General features: G+C 46.8%; 1 protein-coding gene and 1 long non-coding RNA gene across 17 annotated transcripts in view; both read left to right on the top strand.

Annotated features, from left to right (window-relative positions):
* Positions 1 to 980: 980 nt before the first annotated feature.
* On the top strand, positions 981 to 10318 carry LOC125982526 (uncharacterized). Its single transcript, XR_011088185.1, has 3 exons — positions 981 to 5225; positions 5300 to 5544; positions 5638 to 10318. It is a non-coding gene; the product is annotated as an uncharacterized lncRNA (long non-coding RNA).
* A 10443-nt stretch (positions 10319 to 20761) lies between these two features.
* Positions 20762 to 21997, top strand: part of amot (angiomotin) — a 152005-nt gene continuing 150769 nt past the window's right edge. For 12 of the 16 annotated variants that reach the window (XR_011088211.1, XR_007486410.1, XR_007486411.2 and 9 more), the window contains exon 1: positions 20762 to 20888. The gene's annotated coding sequence lies outside the window, so the exon portion shown is untranslated. The remainder of the gene's footprint in view (positions 20889 to 21997) is intronic. The other 4 variants (XM_049743184.2, XM_049743182.2, XM_049743181.2 and 1 more) reach the window with 2 other exon arrangements.

Below are 21997 nucleotides of genomic sequence, written 5' to 3'. Positions count from 1 at the left end.
GATCAACACTTAACACATAAATTGCTATGTTCTAATCCACACACTGGCGCAATTTTGCGAGTTCGTTCTGTCAAAGAGAAGACCAGTAGATCAATCAGACCAAATTTACCAATTGTTTATTCCTGACAAAGCGCACTAATACAGGCCTGGGTCCCGGGTCCCTCACACTAAAACTCCTGCGTGTCACGCCCGTGCCACAGCACGCTCGGCCTGCACTTCGCTCGGCCACACCCCTTTCGTTACCGTAATGTCTGTCACCTGCTTCCTCTTGTTACCCTGTGTATTTAAGCCCTGCCCGTGTGTTTCTCCCTGTCGGTGTCTACTGTTGTGTCCATTCCTGTTCGTGCCCAGTGTTCCTGTTCTTGTCATCTGGTTTTCCCTCGGTCTGTCTGAAGGCTCACGGTCAGAATTTTAACCTTGTCCAAGGGGACTTCATGTCGGTCAGTCTGTCTGTTTTGCTGGCCGTGAGTCTCCCTCCCGTCTGTGTCGTCGGTTCCCCACCTGCCTCCCTTCCAACTCCTTTTCCCTGCAATAAATCCTGGTTCAAGCTGCATTTGGTCGCCCTGGCTCAACTCATTCCTGACAGTGCGTTTTTGTGACCACCAAAAGACGACACATTCTTCCGGGTTTCCCAGTTTTAAAGAAACACAAAATGAATATTAAAGCATGCAAAATATTGTGAGATGATTGGTCGATGGCCATCTCCTCCCCGTGTCGGTGTTATCGCTGAGGTCAGGTGGTTGGATTTCCCCGCGAAGCCGGGCCACATAGACATGCTGTTGTTCTCGTTCCTCAACGACCTTGAGGTGTTTTCGTCCGGTACTCCCTGTCTGGGCCTATACACAACACTTCAACGAAAACAAGTTCATGCAATTTGCCTGCACATTCTTCGCCCCCCACCAATCCACACGAGCACTACAATACTAGATATTAATATGATTATAAGTTTAACACAACCTTAAAAAATATGTTTGCAAACTCCCGAAAGCACATTTCCCTTTAAAGGTCTCCTTTGCAAAATATACTCCTTGTAGCATGTAATGCTCCCCAAAAAGTGGAGCTCCTTTCCATCGAGGTTTATGCAAAGAGCTCACGTAATTATATCGTTGCTTTTTGGTGACGTGATTGAGTGTTCCGTCTGTACGATTGGTCTTTGCACGCTCCTCGCTTCAACGGCAGAACACGAATGAACTTAAAAAAATAATATGAGAATCATACTTTCTAAAAAATTAAAATTGACTGAAGCAAATGTGTGTTCTTCATGTTTTTATTGAAAACAACACGGCATCGGTTTTTCACTTTCCAAACAAGGCGTGCGCGCTCCCGCGGCAGGGGAAACAAATCCTCACGGAGGAACCAAATCAAGCACAACTGCCCGAAGCATTGTGTCATAAAATCAATAATAAGTGGCCCGCTGGCACTGCGCGCCCCAGAGCGAGCCACAGAAATGAAACTCGTCCGAACGGGAACCCGCACATGAGCCAGCGCTCATGATCAGTTCCGAGCGCGTCTCCCCCATCCTTTCCCGGTTCACGCGCACACAGGTGTCCGTTTGCAAGATAACCAGTGACACAGACACTAACCTCATTCAAATATCCGCACACCAAAAAAAACAAAAAAAAAAAACCCACGAACAACTGGTGAGAGCAGTCTATTTCGTACTAACTATAACTACTACGCGTCCGCACCGCCCACTCACAGTGATCGCAAACAACAAAAAGACTAGAGATTATTAATTCGTGATTATGATGTAATTTGTTGTGTATGAAGTTGAAATAGAAAAGATTAAATAGAGAATGATTCAATTTGGATTAGAAATCTGACATCATGCAAACTGGCCTGTTTACTGCAGTCGAAACACCAATATCACCCTTCTCATTAATACAACAATAATAGTAATAAAAGAAACTTAATACATCTAATAAAAAAAATAACCCTAACTCATTCAACTTCCATAAAATTGTTCATTTGTATTTAATGTATTATTATTCTAATCTTTAACTTTTCTGGTAGTGCAATTGACAATAGATTCTCATTTGCAATATCAACCTATCTGCAGGGTGGAGCACTGGTTATCACGTCTGCCTCACAGTGAGGAGGGTGCCAGTTCAATTCCACCTCCAACCCTCCCTGTGTGGAGTTTACATGTTCTCGCGTGTGTTTTCTCCGGGCACTCCGGTTTCCTCCCACATTCCAAACACATCCCTGGTAGGCATGTAGGAATTGAGCACTCCAAATTGCCCCTAGGTGTGAGTGCAAGTGCGGATGGTTGTTCATCTCTGTGTGCCCTGCGATCGGCTGGCAACCGGTTCAGGGTGTCCCCCGCCTACTGACATGTTTGTTTTGGTAAATTTCCATCGTTGAAAATTAGGTTTCTTTTATTTTGTAAGTTCTCACTCAGGGGCAGCACAGTGAGAACTGGTTAGCACGTCCGCCTCGCAGTTCGGAGGGTGTGGGTTCAATTCCACCTCCGACCCTCCCCGTGTGGAGTTTGCATGTTCTCTCCATGCCTGATTGTGTTTTCTCCAAGCCTCCAGTTTCCTCCCACATCTCAAAAACATGCTTGGTAGGTCGACTGAACACTCCAAATTGCCCATAGGTGTGAGTGCGAGCGCGGATGGTTGTTCATCTCTGTCTGTCCTGCGATTTGCTGGCAACCACTTCACTTACTGCCCGATGACAGCTGGGATAGGCTCCAGCATGCCCGTGACCCCCGTGGATGGATGGATGGATGGATGGATGGATGGATGGATGGATGGATGGATGGATGGATGGATGGATGGATGGATGGATGGATGGATGGATATAGTTACATATTTACAAGTTCATTTACAATGATAATGGTTTGAGGAATGTTGGTGCGAATGGTCGGCCCCCATACATTTTCATCTAACCAAATCTGGCCCAGTTTGCAAAAAGTTTGGACACCCCTGCAGTAGACCGAGATGGCTTGGGACGGCTATGTCTTAACAGGCTCATCGCAGTTTGCGAGCTGCTTGGGGCTAATGCTAACTGGGCTAGCTTGCTGACTACAGCTCGCAATTGTGTCCGCAGCATCTACGGTTATCGGGCTGCTCTGCTCTAGCTGGCGGACACGTCCCTTTAGCAGGGACAACCTCTGTAGAAGAAGGGTGCAGGTGGTGCACGGAGCCATACAAACCTTGTGTTCCAAACCCATACTTACGTGTCCAATGAACGACGGTAGACAGACAGCCACGAAGCCTACGCTGAAAGTGACGTGGTGAGGGACCGTGGTAGGCTCACCCATTACAAACAGGTCCCTAGGTGAGGGACCAGACAAAGCACTACTCAAAAGACCCCTATGATGAACACAAATGAGTTACGGTTATGCACGCGAGATTATTAGTACATGCTAACAATGATCCCTCGTCACATTGCGCTTCACCTATTGCGGATTTGCTACTTGTTAGGCTACGGATTTTAGTTATTGATCTGACTCCAAATTGCGATCAACACTTAACACATGAGTTGCTATGTCCTAATCCACACACTGGCGCACCTCACAATTTTGCGAGTTCGTTCTGTCAAAGAGAAGACCAGTAGATCAATCAGACCGAATTTACCAATTGCTTATTCCTGACAAAGCGAACTAATACAGGCGCCTGGGACCCGGGTCCCTCACACCAAAACTCGTGCATTCTTGTGACCCACAACAAGAGACGACACATTCCTCCGGGTTGCCCAGTTTTAAAGAAACACAATATGAATATTAAAACATGCAAAACATTGTGTGAAGATTGGTCGATGGCCATCTCCTTCCCGTCTAGGTGTTATCGCCGAGTGCAGTTGTCCGGCCTCAGCTGTCTGGCGGTTGGGTTTTCCCCGCGAAGCCAGACCACCAGGACGTGATGTTATTCTCGTTTCTCACCAACCTTGAGGTGTTCTCGTCAGGTACTCCCTGTCTGGACCGGTGGTACATCCTGTTCCACAACACTTCGAAGAAAACAAGTTCATGCAGTTTGCCTGCACATTCTTCGCCACCCACCAACAACACTCCACTACTTGATATTATATTGATATGATTATAAGTCTAACACAGCCTTAGTAATAAAATATGTTTGCAAACTACCGAAAGCACATTTCCCTTTATACTTCACGGGTTTATAAGTGACGGGAGAACGGCGTTTAAATACACACTCATATCGCGGGGTGTGCCTCTGAGCAATGTGCATCACTGTGAGAGAAATGAATAAGGTATAAGACCTTGATGTCTATTCATATGCAAATGAGTTAGGGGTCATACAATTTTACGACCTTTTTATGACTTGTTATGGTATCATAAATCACCCCCTTTTGGATTGGGGAGGGGTTGGGGGCATCAAGATGGCGCCAGTAGTGACGGCGCCATCTTTGACTGTCGCCATTTTGGTTTGCTGGCACCATTTTTAGATGTGGATATGTATGGGCATGTATTTTTATTAATCAAAACAGGTGCAGCATCTGAGCTAGCTTTGCTATCAGCCAGTACGTGTGGGTTGAAGGGGGGCTGTTTTGTTGAGAAAAAGAAGGGGAGGGGTGTTTGTGTCAGTATGGGGGGTCGTGAGAGTCGTCATTATTGGTGCCAAAGTTATCTGAAAGAGAGTCGCATGTAATTTGACAAACAATAGTTTAGCCAAAGTTATCTGAAAGAGAGTCGCATGTAATTTGACAAACAATAGTTTAGAGGATCAAGGGGGGTTTTGTTGAGAAAATCATTGAAGTGTCGTCAGCATGGTGCCAAAGTTATCTGAAAGAGTCGCATGTAATTTGACAAACAATAGTGGAGTTGGCATTGTTGGTGCCAAAGATGTCTGATGAGGTAGAGCCTTTGATGCGTCATCAGCATGCGGCCAAAGTTATCTGATTTCTCGCGACACTTGATCCCATAGGCGTGGTCTTATCCCCGCCGAATTTGAAGTTGGTTTAGTGCGAATGACCAACGCTCATTTTTGAGAAGACAAGCCATCGCGCTGAGCAACGGAGTCGAAGCGCGTCAAAAGCTGTTTCGAGAATGGTTAAAGGTAAGTCATTTTACTACTTTGTCGCCGTAATAATAATGATAATAATAATAACAAATAATAATAATAATAATAATACACTGCGGTTATTTTATAAAACAAGATGTAATGTTTATGTAATGTTTGTAGACATCATCGCTCTTGTCGATGTCCACGCATCTTTTGACGACGACTTTAGCGACGTTTACCTAACACAATCAGACTACGGTGAGTCGATCGTTCATCTAAGATAGTTCATATAAATGCTAGTGGTTGATGATTTTATTTTATGTATGTAACAGATCTCGTGGCCGCGGCTACTAGGAAAAACAATCAGCCGACACAAGCTGCATTCGAACGCCATATTGAAGCAGTGGAAGCGGCAGAGCCGGCGAGACCAAGCGCATCAGAGTCACGTGCTGGCGCAGGAATCAATGCAATTGCATCCCACGCCGACCGACAGGAAACATCGACGGACACAGAGTTAGCTGAAGCTCTATCTACATACGAGGGCTTGAACCATCATCAAGAGTCGACAAAGTTGGAGGTATTCCTTCTATTTTTTCTCTCTTTGTATGCTATCATCCGACTTGCTATTTTCGGTATTATAACGGATTAACTTTTTTATATCTACTTCCAGGTGAGCGTCGTGACACGGAGGCACAGAGAGGAAGGAGGAGGAGGAAGGGGCAGCCCTTCTACAACACACGCCACTCAACCAGCAGGGGGCCTGTTAAGTGCCGTGGTAACTGTATCTACAAAAGACGGTTACAAGAATGTTTTAAGATAATACGTATTCTGACAGATTTAGCCGAATCAAAATAGGTCTGTGTTGTTTTTGTTGTGTTTTGTAAAAGGAAATATAATGGATCATTCAAACCTTACGTCAACAGAGTCAGATTTCTTAGCAAACATTGAAGAAATAGATTTGCTACCATTTAGTGAAACAAGCCAAAGAAGTGACACACCAGAGCTAGATTTGTCAAGCGTTAACAATACGTCTACGAGTCAAATAACAGATTTGCTCAACAATGTGAGCACGGCTTTGTTAGAGGGGGAAAGACCAGTCAGTCCTGCTATTTTTACCCATTTACAAGCTGTCATAGATGAACTGAACAATCAAAGTCTGAATGAAGGTAGTCCTACACAAATCCCGTCACAATTGCTAAACATGATAGCAGAATTAAACAACCAAGCTAATGACAGCAACGGGCGTATCAGTCCTGATATTCCTGTCCAGTTGCTAAACATTATCCAAAATCTAAATACGCAGCCTCTGGTTGACCCGTTGACCGCTAACCCTGTCGATTCATTGCTGGCTGCTATTGACGACGTTCCACCGACATTTCAGCCTAACAACTGCTCTGTTATAATTGATCACGAAATAGATGTTATTGATGACAACACACCAGCATTTCAACACATGCCCCAGCGATCTAACAGTGGTTCTGTATTAGCTGATCAGCGCGGCGGTTCTGTTGTAGTCAATAGACCGCATTTCAATAATGTAGAGGTAAGGCGACAGTTAAATATACCATCGCAACAGAACATGAATGATTTTGCAACCTTCTACCTCCAGATTGAAGATAAAATAGATGATGTTATGCAAGAGGTGGTTAGCCGAGCACAACCAGGTGATGTAATTCAGGTCGAGTTAGTGGGTAGTAACGATAGAGCTCACATCTACCAGCAAACGAGTGACATAAACTCTATCAGAGATAGTGTATCAGACATGCTTGAGCGTTTAGCCCAATCAAATACAGAGCTTCTGGCTGATGAGGGTTTAGATCTCATTGTACAAATAGTCACTCCACTGCGCGGTGGAATGCGTCGTAGGTTGCTGAACAGTACCAACAGAGAAATTTTGAGGTTGAAAAAATTACACTTACACATACCTCGTAATAAAGACAACAATCTGTGTTTTGCTCTCTCACTAACCTATCTGCTAAATGACACACTCACAACAAAACAGGCCACAAGACAGGCACGGCTCTTACACGAGAGTGTAGGATTGGATTGTCAAACACCTGTGTGTCTGGGCGATGTCCATAAATTTGAGAAAGTCCTCAAACGGAAAATAACTGTATTGTATCGAAAAGAGGACTGCCGCCCCATGACTTTTTTCGACACACATTATCCCAAAACAGACAACGACACTTTATTTGTCTTACACCTCGAGGGTCATTACTACGGCGTGAAAGCGATAGAGGCATTCGTTGGTTGTGCATTCTTTTGCAGACTTTGCTACAAAGGGCACGAGAATTGGCAACAGCACCAGTGTGAAGGACACTGTAGCGTTTGTCTCGATCCGTGTTGTAAACAACGGCGGATTAAGCCTGTCATCTGCCCCGACTGTAACAAAATTTGTCGTAATGAGGAATGCTTTGCCAAACATAAAGAGTTTCGAACGACGAATCGTGTGAGCAACTGCACTTCATACAAAAAATGCTTGCAGTGTGGTCTCCAGTATTATGTGAAAGCTGATGGCACCGGTGCTAAACATCGTTGCCCTGTTAAAAAATGCACAGTGTGTGATGAGATCTTAAACCAAGATGATGCCTTGCTGAACCCCCACATGTGCTACATTCAGCCCATCAAGCCTCAACCACCGTGCAAAAATGTGGTATACTATGATTTCGTAACCTATGTTTTACACAAACCTTTTCTCATCTGTTGCAAATCAAATAGACTGATGAAACAATGGTTTGGCACAGATTGTGTTGACGAATTTCTCAGATTGTTTCGAATGCCACGGTTTAAACAAACTACGTTTGTTGCACATAATGCGAGAGGTTTTGATTCATACATACTGATAAGGAGAATGCTTGAATTAGGTCTCAAACTTGAAATTCTGATGCAGGGGAGTAAAGTTCTATCATTTGTCGATTTAGACACAAAGTCTCGATTCATAGACTCTCTCTCATTCTTGACGATGCCTCTAAGTGCGATGCCTAAGGCCCTGGGGTTTGAAGACAAATCAAAGGGCTACTTCCCACACAAATTCAGCTCTTTAGAGCATCTAAACTACGTAGGGTCTCACCCCGACCCCGCGTACTACGATATCGAGCGAATGTCACCCTCTCAACGAGCAAAGTTTGACGAATGGTATGCCAAAGAAGCTAACAATGTGTTTGATTTTGCTAAACAGGCGATAGCCTACTGCGAGAATGACGTTGACCTGTTAATGCAGGGGTGTGAGAAATTCAGGAGCAAGTTTTTTGAGGCCACCGGAACAGACCCGTTCAACGCGGTGACAATAGCCTCCTGCGTGCATGAAAGTTTTTCGCACTAATTTTCTAACCCCTCAAACACTAGCCATTACACTTTCAGACAACTATATGCGTCAGCACAAAGCTTTTTCGTATGACTCTATTCAGTACATGCAATGGATCATACACAGCCAAAATATCCAAATTAGACATGCATTGAACGGGGGTGAAGTTAGGATAGATAACTACACGGTAGACGGCTATTCTGAAATTGGGGGCGTAAAAATAGTGTTTGAGTATTTTGGTTGTTATCATCACGGCTGCGCAGAATGCTTCGACCTCTCTAAAATATGCCCAACAACAAAACGCCCTTTTCAGGAGAGGTTTGATAAAACACAAAAGAAAATTCAGGACCTACAGCTTAGACAGGATGTGTACCTTGTAATTATGTGGAAGCATGAATGGTTGCAAATGAAAAAGATGAACATAAAGGTGAAGGAATTCCTGAAAAAAAACAAATTCCCTACACCGCTCAAACCGAGGCAGGCTCTTTTTGGGGGCAGAACAAACACATTCGTTTTAAGATACACGGCAGAGCCTAACGAGTGTGTGTTGTATGTTGATGTGACGTCATTATACCCTTTCATCAACAGTACAGGCACCTACCCTATCGGTCATCCAACGATTATCCACGGTGATTTTAAAGACCCCAGGTCGTATTTTGGTTTCATCAGTGCCACAGTCAACCCACCCCGTGGTTTGTATTTTCCTGTTCTACCCTTCAAAACAGCTAAAGGTAAACTCGTCTTCACACTGTGCCGTACATGCGCTGAGTGTAACAACCAGCAGACGGCGTATACACATAATGATGAGCAAAGGTCGTTAACAGGTGTTTGGACAACCCCTGAATTTGTTAAGGCACTTGATCTCGGGTACACGGTTGCAGATATTACCGAAGTATGGCATTACACAAGAACGAACGACACAATTTTCCGTGATTACATGCGAACATTTCTAAAAGGTAAACAGGAATCTTCAGGTTAACCGGCTCACGTGGTCAACCAGGCGGATAGAGAAAGATACATAGAAGGGTATGCCATTCATCAGGGTATCCAACTAGACCCTTCCAAAATTACTGTAAACCCGGGCAAAAGGCAAGTGTCAAAACTCTGTCTTAACAATCTATGGGGAAAACTAGCGCAGCGTGAGAACATGACAAACACAAAAATTGTGACAAAATCTGAGGATTTTTTTGAACTTCTGTTTTCAGGTCTGTACCATGTGAAATTCTTCCATTTTATCAGTGAAAAGCTTTCAATTGCGCAGTATTGTTTCAATAAACAATGAGACACCCGCCTCAAAAACATCAAACGTGGCTGCAGCGTGTTTCACAACAGTCTATGCACGCCTAAAAATGTACAGCTATTTAGAAATTTTACAGGGGCGTGTCCTTTACACCGATACAGAGTGTTCTCCCTCTAGGGGATTATCTGGGTGATTTGACAGATGAGCTTTCGAATGACAGCATTTTAGAATTTGTCTTAGCGGGGCCAAAAACATACGCTTACAAAACACGAGGATCATCTCAGACGGTAATGAAAGTGAAGGGGATCACGCAGACTCACAAAAGCGGTCAGAGCATCAATCTCGATAGCATGCTCAGTTTGGTTCAAGGGTACATCGATACAGCAGGTGCAACCTCAGATGTGCTATACGCTCTTCAACATATCGTTCGCGATAAGAGAGGGTTTCATCTCAGAAACATGTCATTTTCCAAGCGGCTTCGTGTGGTGTACGATAAAAGAAGGCTGCTAAAGCAAGGCACCACTGAACCGTTTGGCTACTGATATTTCTATCTATCTATCCATACGTGTGTCTTTGTGTGGAAATGGCCTTTAACCAGATTGAATTTGACCCTAGATTAGAACTTCCTTTTTCATCTCTAGTAGCAGGGCCTTCAGGTTGTGGCAAGACTTTCTTTGTAAAAAATGTATTGGAAAATCCTGAACATGTTATGAGAAAAAAACCTGATAATATTGTTTGGGTTTATACTTCATATCAACCAATGTACGATGAGCTCAAAAACCTGAATAAAGACATTCTTTTTATCAAGGGGCTGCCTGAATCTTTTGATGACGAGAAGCTGTTCCCACCACAGCAGCAGCATCTACTGATTTTGGATGACATCATCTTCCAAGCTTCGGATAATCCGGAAGTGGTCCGAATATTCACCCAATATAGACATCATAAAAATTTAAGTGTTATAATGCTAACGCAGAATGTATTCCATCAGGGCAAATTCAGCCGTACTATTAGTTTAAACAGTAATTATTTGATTTTGTTCAAATACTGTGCTACAAGTACAGCAGGCAGGTTCTGCTCGACATTGGCAGAAGTGGGTTTTGTGGCGTTCTGGACTTTGAAGCAGCGACATTAAAGGCGCTCGGACTGCTTCGTCCTGAAACGTCAACGACCTCGCCCGCTATTCCTCCCCCGGTTGGGAGCCGTCGGAAACGGTGTGCGAGGAGGCAGAAGAGGGGCAAGCGCGGAGGCGTCCGGGCCAGGCTTGCGGTCAACCCAGTGCGCCCGGCGGTGCCCTCCATTCTTTTGGCGAATGTTCGATCGCTGGACAACAAAATGGATTACGTTCGCCTGCTGAGGTCTACGAACCGGATGGTGCGGAACTGCTGTGTGCTCGTGTTCACTGAGACCTGGTTGACTGACAACATTCCGTACTCTGCCGTGCATCTGGAGCGGCTAGCGTGCTATCGGGCGGACCGTGCCATTGTACGAGGGGGAAAGTCGCGAGGAGGTGGAATATGCGTCTACATCCGAGCAGAATGGTGCCGGGACACTGTGGTGGTATGTAAGCACTGCTCACCACTTGCGGAGTTTGTGATCATCAAGTGCCGTCCTTTTTACCTGCCGAGGGAATTTACCGCCATTCTGCTAGTCGCGGTATACATCCCACCTTCCAACATCGAAGGCGACAGGATCGCGGCGCTTGGTGAACTGTACCAGGCTGTCAGTGAACAGCAGACAGCACACCCTGACGGTTTCACCATCTTCGCTGGAGACTTCAATCATGCCAACCTGAAGTCTGTTTTCCCGAGGCTTCACCAGCATGTTACTTTTCCGACATGTGGAGACAGCTTCCTGGACCTATTCTACTCTGCGCAAAAGGGAGCTTTCAAAGCCACCCCCCTCCCCCATCTTGGGCTTTCTGACCATCTCACCGTTTTGCTTTTGCCCGCAGGCCGGTTCGGAGGCGGGTTCGGGTGTGGCCTGAGGGTGCCTCCGATGCACTTCGTGACTGCTTTGACACCACTGACTGGGACTTGTTTAAGCGGGCAGCCACCTACAACGATCGGACGGACATAGAAGAGTATACTGACTCTGTTTCCTCTTACATCACGAAGTGCATCGATGATGTGACTTGCTCAAAATCCGTCGTCACTTGCGCAAACTGGAAGCTCAGACTGCTGAGGGCCAGGGACAAGGCTTTCAGAGCAGGGGATGAGGCTGGCTTGAGGACAGCGAGGGCCGACCTGTCCCGAGGCATCAATGAAGCGAAGAAGGCGTTCTCGTGCAAGGTCTCCACCCACTTCAAGGACAGCAAGGACGCACGTAGCCTTTGGAAGGCCATTCAGACCATCACGGACTACAAGCCCGCGCCAAGGAGCTGTGAGGGCGATGTCCGTCTGCTGAACGATCTAAACCGCTTCTTTGCTCGCTTCGACGCCCAGAACAGCACTTGCCCGCTGAAGACCACTCCCCCCCCACACGAGCAGCCCCTGCGCCTCTCTGCCGACGGTGTGAGGAGGGCGCTTGCCGCTATTGACACCCGTAAGGCAGCGGGCCCTGACAACATCCCAGGTCGAGCGCTGAAGGACTGCGCTGGGGAGCTGTCGGGTGTCTTCACGGACATCTTTAACGTTTCCCTGCAGCAGGCCATCGTCCCCTCGTGTTTCAAGGCTGCCACCATCGTTCCTGTGCCGAAGAAACCTGCACCGTCCTGCTTCAATGACCGCCCTGTGGCACTGACGCCCATCATCATGAAGTGCGTTGAGCGGCTTGTCATGGAGCACATCAAATCCGTTCCCCCCCCCCACCATTGACCCTTTCCAGTTTGCGTACCGTGCCAAGCGGTCCTCTGAGGATGCCATCTGCTCTGTCCTCCACTCGGCCCTCACCCACCTGGAGAGAAAGGAGTCATATGTGAGGTTGCTGTTTGTGGACTTCAGCTCTGCCTTCAACACCATTGTGCCGCAGCGACTCATCTGCAAACTCGACGAGCTGGGCCTCAGTACCTCCCTCCGCAACTGGCTACTGGACTTCCTCTGTCAGAGGCCTCAGGTGGTGCGTGTTGGCGACAAAGTCTCCGCCAGCATCACGCTGAGCACGGGGGGCCCCCAGGGCTGCGTGCTCAGTCCATTGCTCTTCACCCTGCTGACGCATGACTGCACTGCGACCTACAGCGACAACCGCATAGTGACGTTTGCTGACGACACGACTCTGGTGGGTCTCATCACGAAGGGCGACGAGACTCGGTACAGGTCGGAAGTTGACCTTCTGACCACGTGGTGCAGGGACAACAACCTCCTGCTGAACGTCGACAAGACCAAGGAAATCGTTGTTGACTTCCGGAAGGGTCACACAAAACACCTGCCGCTGCTCATCGACGGTGCTGTGGTGGAGAGGGTGAGCTGCACCAAGTTCCTGGGGGTGCACATCAGTGAGGACCTACAAAAGTGCTCCTCTGGCCACCATGACCACATTCTACCTTGGCAACATTGAGAGTGTCCTCTCCAGTTGTATCGCTGTGTGGGGTGGTAGCTGCACTGAATACAACATGAAGGCCCTGCAGCGCATAGTGAACACAGCTGGTAAGATTATTGGTGCTTCACTCCCCTCCCTGAAGGACATTTATACCTCCCATCTCGCCCGCAAGGCAACCTCGATTGCGAGAGATGTGAGTCACTTGGCTCACTCTTTGTTTGACCTTCTGCCCTCTGGGAAGAGGTACAGGAGCCTGCGCTCCCGTACCACCAGACTCGCCAACAGCTTCTTTCTCCAGGCTGTTAGGACCCTGAACTCGCTACCCTCCTTATGTGTAGCGTGCGGCACTGTTGCGCTATTTTTCTAGAATGTCTGCTGTACGCTCACTTGCTCCTTTTTGCTCCTCTTATTTATTTATTGGTTGTGTTATTTATTCGTTATTTATTCAGCACGCTGTTGTTTACTTGTTTTACTTGATTGTCTGTTGTGGGCCATGTCTTGTCACTGTGGGATAGGGGGGAACGAAATTTCGGTTTCTTTGTGTGTGTTTGGCGTGTGGAGAAATTGACAATAAAGCTGACTTTGACTTTGAGAATAACATATGTGTGAATAATAATAATAATAATAGAGAATGGTGTAGAATAACATATGTGTGAAGGCCATCGCCTTCACACAATAAAGTGAATGGAGTAGAATAACATATGTGTGAAGGCCATCGCCTTCACACAATAATAATAATAATAATAAAATAGAGAATGGTGTAGAATAACATGTGTGAAGGCCATCGCCTTCACACAATAATAATAGAGAATGGTGTAGAATAACATATGTGTGAAGGCCATCGCCTTCACACAATAATAATAATAATAATAGAGAATTGTGTAGAATAACATATGTGTGAAGGCCATCGCCTTCACACAATAATAGAGAATGGTGTAGAATAACATATGTGTGAAGGCCATCGTCTTCACACAAATAATAGAGAATGGTGTAGAATAACATATGTGTGAAGGCCATCGCCTTCACACAATAATAATAATAATAATAGAGAATTGTGTAGAATAACATATGTGTGAAGGCCATCGCCTTCACACAATAATAGAGAATGGTGTAGAATAACATATGTGTGAAGGCCATCGCCTTCACACAATAATAAAAATAATAGAGAATGGTGTAGAATAACATATGTGTGAAGGCCATCGCCTTCACACAATAATAATAGAGAATGGTGTAGAACAGCTATGGGCAAACTACGGCCCGCGGGCCACATCCGGCCCACGGGACCGTTTAATCCGGCCCGCCAACCCTAAATAAATTGTATTATTAAAGTTTTTTTTTTTCCGGTCATTTTGCCTGCAATGACTGCGTTTCCCCAGTAGATGGGGAACCACTCGCCTGCGCATTTACTACCGGAAGCCGTGTCAGAAAGCTCGGTGCACACTGACAAGTGCGTGTACGTACTCAGTAGTACGGAAATGGCGCACTCGCGCTCTATTTGTATCAATGCCGAATTTAGAGTGTGGGCTGTGACGACAGCATTCTTGTAATTTGCGCGCCGAGCTTTCGGATACAGTTTTACGCTAAAGCCACCCACAAACCTTCCCCTCGAATCCTTCCATTAAAATGAGTCGCCCAAGGAAAAGCAAGGTGGACACTGAGTGCCGAGTGTTTAAAAAGAGTGGCCAATTTGGCTCGACGTATGCGACGTGACGTTCAGCCACATGAACATCAACCCGTCACAGATCTAGGTAAACGGACCAACACCTCGGATCTCTCCTAAGAATTGCCACAACAAATTTTACTCCAGACTATGACACACTAGCAAAAAAAGGGAGACCAACAACACTGTTCCCACTGAAAATGAAGAGGAGGCTTTCAAGTTTGTCGTAAAAAAATGCATTTTGAATATGATCTGTACAAATAGCAGGGATTGAAACTAGCGACCATTCTCATTTTCAAACAATGCAGGATGCTCAAGGACATTGATGCACCACCTGTTTGTGACTAATCTTAACCTGTAAAGTTCTTCAGGCTTACTTTAAGGAAGTGTTTCCCGTTTCCTCATCTCTGTTACCAGGTGTTTGTGAGTTAAAACTCTGCTCTGATTTTCAGATACCCCTCACCGTGTTGCCGTTTTGATTACTTTATTTGGATGTATGCTTTCACCGATTCTTCAAGATGATATATTTGGTCAGAATGTTTGCCGTTTAATGTGATCTCATAAGATAAACATCTTTCATTAATCTGACCTGCAGGCACTGAAGTGATGGAGACTGTTATTCATAATAACAGTGTCGTATTTTATGAGTATCACTGATAGCAGTTTTTTAGGGATTTTTTTTTAATGCTGTTAATAAATGCTGTTAATAAATGCATTTGTTTTCATAAAACTTTTTTTGAATATCCATGCTTTACTGCCTACTAAAGGCCAAAACCTTTTATGCAATGACCTTTACAGGTCGTTTATATTACTTCACACAAACACTACATCCATCTGCTCCTGGTTCGGCCCCCCGGTCGAAAGCCATCGCTTTCACACAATAATAATAGAGAATGGTGTAGAATAACATATGTGTGAAGGCCATCGCCTTCACACAATAATAATAGAGAATGGTGTAGAATAACATATGGCCATCGCCTTCACACAATAAGAGGAGCAAAAATGGAGCAAGTGTGCATACAGCAGGCAGTCAGAATATGGCGCAAAAGTACAGTACGTCACGCAGGAGGGGGGAGAGAGTTCAGGATCCTAACAGCCTGGAGTATGAACCTGTTGGTCAGTCTGGTTGTGCGGGAGCGCAGGCTCCTGTACCTCTTCCCAGAGGGCAGAAGATCAAACAAAGAGTGAGCGGGGTAACTCACATCACACACAATCGTGGTTGCCTTGCGGGTGAGATGGGAGGTGTAAATCTCCTTCAGGGAGGAGTGAAGCACCAACAATCTTACCAGCTGTGGTCACTATGCGCTGCAGGGCCTTCATGTTGTATTCAGTGCAGCCACCACTCCACACAGCGATACAACTGGAGAGGACACTCTCAATAGTGCCACGGTAGAATGAGGTCATGATGGCCGGAGGAGCACTAGTTCGCCTGAGTTTCCGCAGGAAGTACAGGCGGCGCTGAGGTTTCTTCGCCAGTGACGCAGTGTTGGTGGTCCAGGAGAGGTCCTCACTGATGTGCACCCCCAGGAATCTGGTGCTTCTCACTCTCTCCACAAAGCACCGTCGATGGTCAGTGGCAGGTGTTGGGTGCGACCCTTCCGGAAGTCAACAACAATCTCCTCGGTCTTGGTGACGTTCAGCAGGAGGTTGTTGTCCCTGCACCACGTGGCCAGAAGGTCGAGCTCCGACGTGTATAGAGTCTCGTCGCCCTCGGTGATGAGACCCACCAGAGTCGTGTCGTCGGCATATTTCAGCATGCGGTTGCTGCTGTAAGTCGCAGTGCAGTCATGTGTCAGCAGGGTGAAGAGCAGCGGACTGAGCACGCAGCCTTGGGGGGCCCCCGTGCTCAGCGTGATTCTGCTCGAGATATTGTCGCCAACACGTACTACCTGAGGCCTCTGACAGAGGAAGTCCAGTAGCCAGTTGCAGAGGTAGGTCCTGAGGCCCAGCTTGTCGAGTTTGCAGATGAGTCGCTGTGGTACAATGGTGTTGAATGCAGAACTGAAGTGTCAGGACTTGTCCCCGATCGTGTCATAGTTCTGTTTGTGTGTCTGTGTGCTCGCCCCTCCCCTCCTGTGTGCCCATGATCAGTGTGACTATTCCCACCTGCCTCTCGTTACCTGTCGTGTATATAAGTCCTGTCTGCCCCTCACTCCCTGTCGGATCGTAGATGTCGTCAAGTTTGCTGTCCTTGTGGTTCCTGTCTGTTTCGAGTCTGTTTCTGTTTGCCATCCCTGTCAGTCAGTCTGTCATGCTGCCATCGGAATTCCCCCCCGGCGCCATCGGCTCCGCGACCGTCATCGGACTTCACTGCCGCGACGCCGGACCTGCGGCCGCCATCGGAGTTCCTCCCGGCACCATCGCCTCTGCGACCGTCATCGGACTTCGCTGCCGCGACGCCGGACCCGCGGCCGCTATCGGAGTGCCTCCCGGCGCCATCAGACTCGCGGCCACCACCGGGCTCCATCCCAGCGTTGCAGGACCTGCGGGCGTCGCCAGATTTCAAGCCAGCTGCGCCGGACCCGCGATCGTCCCTGGCCCCACTCCCACTGCTGTGGCGCGTGGTGGCTCATGCTGCTGCCACAGCTCCGCCTTCCGATTGACGTTGATCGCGATCTGGACTTTTAAATGCCGCCGATTGCGGCGCTGAATTTCGTATGCCGCTGATTGCGGTTCTGTTTCCCCGAGTCGCCGCAGAGTGCGGTTGTGTTTCCCCGAGTTTCCGCTGATTGCGCTTCTGTCCCCAAGTCGCCGCCCGAGCGCGGTTCAGTTCCCCAAGTCGCTGCCCGAGCGCGGTTCTGTTCCCCAAGTCGCCGCCCGAGCGCGGTTCTGTTCCCCAAGTCGCCGCCCGAGCGCGGTTCTGTTCCCCGAAGTCGCCGCCCGAGCGCGGTGCTGTCCCCGAAGTCGCCGCCCGAGTGCGGTTCTGCCCCCGAAGTCGCCGCCCGAGTGCGGTTCTGTCCCCGAAGTCGCCGCCCGAGTGCGGTTCGGTTCCCCAAGTCGCCGCCCGAGTGCGGTTCTGTTCCCCAAGTCGCCGCCCGAGCGCGGTTCTGTTCCCCAAGTCGCCGCCCGAGCGCGGTTCTGTTCCCCGAGTCGCCGCCCGAGCGCCGTTCTGTCCCCCAAGTCGCCGCCAGAGCGCGGTTCTGTCCCCCAAGTCGCCGCCAGAGTGCGGTTCTGTCCCCCAAGTCGCCGCCAGAGTGCGGTTCGGTTCCCCAAGTCGCCGCCCGAGTGCGGTTCAGTTCCCCAAGTCGCCGCCCGTGTGCGGTTCGGTTTCCCAAGTCGCCGCCCGAGTGCGGTTCGGTTCCTCTAGTCGCCGCCCGAGTGCGGTTCGGTTCCCCTAGTTTTTTTTTTTTGGGACGTCGGGAGCCGTGCCTTGTGGGGGGGGGGGTTCTGTCACGTCTCGTCCCCAACTGCTCCACTATGTGTCTGTTGTCTTGGTTTCTGTCTGTGTGCTCGCCCCTCCCCTCCTGTGTGCCATTGATCAGTGTGATTATTCCCACCTGCCTCTCGTTACCTGTCATGTATAAAAGTCCTGTATGCCCCTCACTCCCTGTCGGATCATTGGTTACTGTCGTGTTGGTTGCTGTCGTGTCGTCTTCATGTCCTTTTGGTTCCTGTCGGTTTCAAATATGTTTTGGTTGGGAAGTCATTTTGTTTTGTTAAGTCATGTCAGTTTACCGAGTCTGTATTTTGAGTTCCGCCAATAAACCCTGGTCCAAGCTGCACTTGGTTGTCCTGCTCCATGCTCCACCCCCGACCGTGACAACGTGGGCCTCTGGATCATAGGAGTAGATGCCGGGAACGCTCGGAGGTTCTATTGAGTACTTCGATGAGACGATGACCACCAATCGTCCCCGTGCCCCAAACAACCCCAGAGGAGAAGAATTTGTTTGCTGACGACTGCTTATGGAAATGTCGTTTACTAGGGGTGACCAAAGGGGGGCAGGAGGACTTCCGGCCTACGCTGGGCATTGCTGCTTTTTTCATTGCAACTCAAGGTTTTGTGCTGTTGTCATTGTTCGATACTGGCAGTAGCTACCAATTATCGCAGAACTCCTGGACGCTGACCGGGGCCTGGGAGGAGACTCTGAGGACGGTGAAGTGGACATAAAGATCTTGGATGGACAGCAGGCCCTGGGCAGTGATCCCAGCGCGGTTCACTACTGAGCATTCAGTGGACTGGACTTTGCATCGACAGAAACATACATAGGCAAGGGGGCAAAACTAAGAGCGTTTCAACTTTGCAGGATGCTGTGATATTGCGTCAATATTATGTCCTTCATTACTTTATCAAATGACCACATGCTGCATTACTTTAATTCATCACATATTAACATCATGTTAACGCAGTTTGACTGTTTAGCGGTCGGTGGACATGTCATTTCATTTCCATACTGTTTTGTGAGCTCATACTGTTTTGTGGATTGTAATGTGCCAGGGCTCCTTACACCTGGGTGACACCAGGTGAGGGGAACCACTGGGGATGGTAGAAAGGGCCTTCCTCTTTTTCCTTGTCATTAGACTGGCGAGGTTTTTTCTTGAGGAAGGGCCGGCAGCTTTTTGGGGCTTCTAACGGGCCACGCCAAATTTGTTACTTCGCAATTTGTCACCGTTGTAAGGGTATTACCTAAGGGGGGTGGTACCGTCGTCTGTATAATGTGGACTTCAATTTTCGTTACTTGTGGTTCCTGAGAGGCCTCAGATTGTTGTCAGGGAGAAATTGGCTACATAAATAGTTTGAGTTGTCCTAGTTAAAATAACCTTAAGTAGCATGCCTCGAGCATAATTTAGGCTGTGCAGGTATAGACCAAATTGTAGACGCGACCATAGAAAATTTGGTTGGGAGAAGATTTTTTGGTTGTTTACTGATGTCATCTTTTGTTAAACTGTTTTCGGGACATTTGTAACGTCCCGAAGGGGGGAATGAAGTGAATTTTGAACTTTATGCGTATCTGTATGTTGCACTAGATGATCCACTTGTAGCAGTAAGACTATCAAACTATTTTCGCTGTACAGAGAAGCTTTAGTTTCAGTAATGTATAAGTACTTAGTAGAAGATAGAAGGATCAGTTGTCTGTGACCAGGGAAAATTCAGTTGCAGCAATGTGTGCAATCCTATAATAAGGTAAAGTGGCTGTTGTCGTCCATCACCAACAGCGCTGGTCAAGATCTCCTTTTGAGGACTGAAGTAAACTAGTGGATTGAAAACTACAGCTGTTACCCAAAGCCGTGACATCAGCTTCTTGTCAGGTATAAAAGCTACGGGCCTGACAAGAGGGGGGGCTCGTTCCAGGGGGTGCTCACTCTAGCGCGGGCTCGCTCGCTCTCGCTCGCTCGCTCTCTCTTTTGGGGGGGGGCTTTTTTACATCCATGCCGGGGCCACTCAACTTTTTGGAAAGACTTCACTCTGACATCGGTTGAATAAAATCTTTTCCCAATCAGCCGTGGGTGTCTGAAGTGCTCATTCGTCGGGAAACAGCCACCGATCACCGAGTGTTTTTTGGAGACCAGCGAAGCAGCAAAAACCATATACCACATTTTCCCTCCCCCAAAAAAAGGTGTCCTCTTTTTCAGAAACCCAAATATGGTCACCCTAAAAAAAATATATATATATAAATATATATATATATATATATATATATATAGGCGGCTCGGTGGCACACTGGGTAGCACGTCCGCCTCACAGTTAGGAGGGTGTGGGTTCAATTCCACCTCCGGCCCTCCCTGTGTGGAGTTTGCATGTTCTCCCCGGGCCCGCGTGGGTTTTCTCCGGGCACTCCGGTTTCCTCCCACATTCCAAAAACATGCTTGGTAGGCCGATTGAAGACTCCAAATTGTCCCTAGGTGTGAGTGTGAGTGCGATTGGTTGTCTGTCTCTGTGTGCCCTGCGATTGGCTGGCAACCAATTCAGGGTGTCCCCCGCCTAGATGGATGGATATATATATATATATATATATATATATATATATATATATATATATATATATATATATATATATATATATATATATATATATATATATATATATACATACACACACACACATTGAAAACCGGATAGCGTCACACGCGCTGGAGTCCCAGTGCGGTTTTTACCGTAATCTCTAGAAAGAGGGCGCATTTGGAAACAAAAGAGTGCTTGACTAATCGTCGTTGAAAGGACAGGCAGCTCGCTTCGTCGTAGTTCCCCAGTTTGAACCTTGCGGTAACGGAGAATAGTTGAAGAAGCACGGACGTAACTGAAAGGTAAACGTTTTTTTTTTCCAGTGTTTTAAATAATTGTCTGCTAGTTTTTACTTTTGCCTGGGACCAACAGTATGTCCAACTCGCATGGAAACCCAACAATAGGCATCGAAGGCACAAAAGTTAGACTCGTTTGCTTTTCGAAGGAGTAAGGACGTCATGGTGATGCTAGCATAAGTTCATGACTCAGCTGGTTACTATTTTGAGATAACAGAACTGAGAGAAGAGAACTCTGGGGCCCCATACTTTGTGATATTAAGATGAATCTTTACATAAAGTCTATTAGCGACTTGATCAGTACGAGTTCTTGCTTTCCAGTGTGGGTGATACACGTCTTCAATCACGATCATTTCTGCAAGCTGCCTTCATCACCACAATACACTCAATTGACTTATTTATAAACTTATTTTACATTAAACGATACATTACGAGATACTATACTTTGGGATATGGCAGTTGTATGGCTATATGGTGTCACCTCCATCTCACCCTTTGCATATTTGTTTTTTTGGCCATCTCCATCCATCTATTTTCCGTAACGCTCATCCCCACGTAGGTCGCGAGAGAGCTGGAGCCTATCTCAGCAGTCATTGGGCACTAGGTGGGGGACAACTAGTAGTTTTCAAACATAAATACTATATTAATAGTATAAATGACATACAGAAAATAATGTATAAATAATATAAATATGATACGTGTGTGCGCGTGTGTGTGTGTGAGCGTGCGTGTGCATCTGTGTGTTATGTGTGTAACATATGTAGCTGTAGCTAAGGTATACATACTGTAAATATGTTTTTAGAACTCTTTTATTAATATACATTTTCTTATAACAAGGTACAAGTGTACATACTGTAAATATGTTTTTAGAACTCTTTTATTCTTATAAGATTCTTTTATAACAAGGTACAATACTGTATTATTATAACAACTTTTTTATAACAAGGTACAAGTGTACATGCTGTAAATATGTTTTTAGAACTCTTTTATTATTATAATATTTTTATAACAAGGTACAATACTGTAAGTATGTTTTTAGAACTTTTATTATAACAAGGTACAAGTGTACATACTGCAATTGTGTGGGCACTCCCTGCCTTCTGCTGGCATGCGGG

This window comes from Syngnathus scovelli, chromosome 15 (assembly GCF_024217435.2).
Source record: "Syngnathus scovelli strain Florida chromosome 15, RoL_Ssco_1.2, whole genome shotgun sequence".
Taxonomy (NCBI): Eukaryota; Metazoa; Chordata; class Actinopteri; order Syngnathiformes; family Syngnathidae; genus Syngnathus; species Syngnathus scovelli.
Note: the sequence above shows the minus strand (reverse complement) of the source record. Positions and strands in the feature narration are given on the sequence as shown.